We start from the raw sequence: 2,500 nt of genomic DNA on the forward strand, positions 1-2,500 counted from the left end.
AGCACTAAAGTCGAGGCCAACCATACAAACTTTATGACCAAAATCAAAGTATTTTCGTACACCACCTGAGATTGTAAGGAGAGCATCACAAGCAACAAGGCCGTTATAGAAGCTAAACTGTAAACTATAGAGTAGATGAATAATTACACCATATGCATTCAGAGTTTTTGCCAACAGACGTTAAATTTTTTAGATAAATTTATGAGTTATAGAAATATGGTTGTAGTCAGGAGGTCTAGAATTACCATAGACAATTACCAAATAGAGTAACATTACCAATTTTCTGATAGGTGAAAAATAATATTGCCTAGATAACTTTACAAAAATAAAAGACATCTTGGGTTTTCAGAAATTCGCTCTCTACAAAAATATGAGAATTATACTACTTGAGTTTACAACTCTATTAGCACCAAGGTAAAGTCGAATTTTTTTTTTTTTTTATACAGCAGGACAGAAAAGCAAAATTAGTCAGTTAGAGCTTCTCACTGCTCTGCTTATAGACAGACATTGACATAAATCTACTAAATCTACACTGAAGAATTCATATTTGAGGATAGAAAACCATTTATTTTCCCAAGTTTTATCTGTTTTCAGTGGAACATAAACAGCTCATTCTTGTCATAATAGAATATCATACCATCTACAGGCATGTGTAAGGTATCTAATATTGCAAGACTATTTATCAGAACATATAAAATTACACTGGGGGGGGGGGTCTTAAGTACACTGGGCTAGGATTAAGTTCAATATCTTACACCATAAAAGATTTAAAGAAAATGAAAAAATAATATATATATATATGGATATATATATATATATATATATATATATATATATATATATATATATATATATATCTACATATATATGTCTATATGGATGTATATATATATATATATATATATATATATATATATATATATATGTATATATACATACATTATATATATACATACATGTATATATATACATACATGTAATATATATATATATATATATATATATATATATATATATATATATATATATATATTTAAAAGGAAACTTAATACTAATGATAATAATAACACCATGAGCATAACTATATGGAGGTTAAGATAATGATCACCCATACACTAAATCAAAAGAAAGAACACACAGATAAAACTAGTTAAGATGGCAGAGCTAACGACCCATACAAGCTTAAAAAGTGCTCTCCAAGCTAAGCACTTCGCCTGAAGAAAGGTTAGTAATAGCAGCTTTGAAAATAAAGTTCAGAGCTAAAGATATACGCAAAGAAAAAAAAACTCGATTAGCCATCAGACATTGCTTTCCTATTACGAGAAAAGGGGAGACCAAATAAACAGAAATGTTTGCTTGACTAACTCAAGATAGCGGAAAGCCACAGTGAAGAGGCTATGGTGATATCCAAATGATAGAAGCTAAAAGCCCTGAACCATATTCAGTATATAAAGTACTGAGATTTTCTGGAAGTTTTCCTTCTTATGCAAAGCAAATAAACCTATATAACCTATTTAAAGGTTTAAAAGCCTCAAATGAATGGCAAAGCCAAGGGACAGTGGCATTGCCCTATTAAGCAGGATAATGCCCTAGAGACTGACTATATATACATATGATCAGCACCTAAGTCCCACTCTCCATCAAAGCTAGGGCCAAGGAGGGCCAGGCAATGGCTGCTGATGACTCAGCAGATAGACCTAGAGGCTCCCCAAAACCCCCCATCCTTTGCTCATAAGGATGGTGAGGTTGCAACGACCAAAGAAACTAACGACTTGGAGTGGGACTCGAACTCTAGTCTGGCGTTCACCAGTCAGGGACGTTACCACATCGGCCACGACAACCAATTGGGTACTATGAGGCTGGTCACTGATCTAAAGCAGATAAGTATACTTCAATCAAGTGACTAGATCAAATTTTGAATGTCTGAAAAAAAAAGCTTGGAACCAGGTTAACAAGTGGTATTGAGATCTGGTGACCAGATTTTTTTGTGGGGAAACGCTGATGATCATAGTTTTACTTTAGACTACATTCGTACAATTAAAACCAACAATAATACCACAAAACTTCTATGCTTACTGCAACAGATTATGTATGGCTATTCTAACTTCCTGTATAGATTTGCACTCGTCCTTGTTTTGTTTCTACTATGGCCTCATTAACAGCACAATCCTTTCAGTAGCGATGATTTATTGAAAAGGCTTTGTTCACTTATATGCTGCATCCAATTGGGGAGTGATTCAGTTGTTAAGGGAAAGAGAGGCTCAAGCTTGAATTTTAATTGTATTAATTTATATGAGACTGTTCCTTCCAGCATCTTCACCTCTCTGTTTGATTAATAAATGTAATATAAATTCAAGCTTTACACGCTCTTACTGAACCGTCTCATTAGAACCAATGCATTTTAAATGTAAGCATCAGTTCTACCCTGCTAGTACATGCCGAATCACGCCTTGTAGATGCAGGCTTAATATTACACTCTAAGGACAATTCTCAAGCTACA

The sequence above is a fragment of the Palaemon carinicauda genome, chromosome 4 (assembly GCF_036898095.1).
Source record: "Palaemon carinicauda isolate YSFRI2023 chromosome 4, ASM3689809v2, whole genome shotgun sequence".
NCBI classification, from domain to species: Eukaryota; Metazoa; Arthropoda; class Malacostraca; order Decapoda; family Palaemonidae; genus Palaemon; species Palaemon carinicauda.